This window comes from Penaeus monodon, chromosome 15, assembly GCF_015228065.2.
Source record: "Penaeus monodon isolate SGIC_2016 chromosome 15, NSTDA_Pmon_1, whole genome shotgun sequence".
NCBI lineage: Eukaryota > Metazoa > Arthropoda > Malacostraca > Decapoda > Penaeidae > Penaeus > Penaeus monodon.
The window spans coordinates 47,864,925-47,865,178 of NC_051400.1; positions in this window are offsets into that span (position 1 = coordinate 47,864,925).

A 254-nucleotide genomic window follows, 5' to 3' on the forward strand; every position below is an offset into this window, starting at 1 on the left:
TGCCAGAAATTCAGCCTTGATGGATGTTGCAGCAGCAAGAAAAGTTGCACGCGGCCCTCATGCTCTAGTGGATACAAACATGAAAGCAATTGAAGCACAATGGTCCAGTAATGTGCCCCAAGAAAATAAACAAAATGGAACAAATTTCAGTAAATACCCATATAAGTATTGACTTGATTTAATAAATAATCAGTTCCCAGGTGATTTTCTTTTTTAGCAGAATGTTTGACCTAAATGTTTAATGAGGTTTAAGT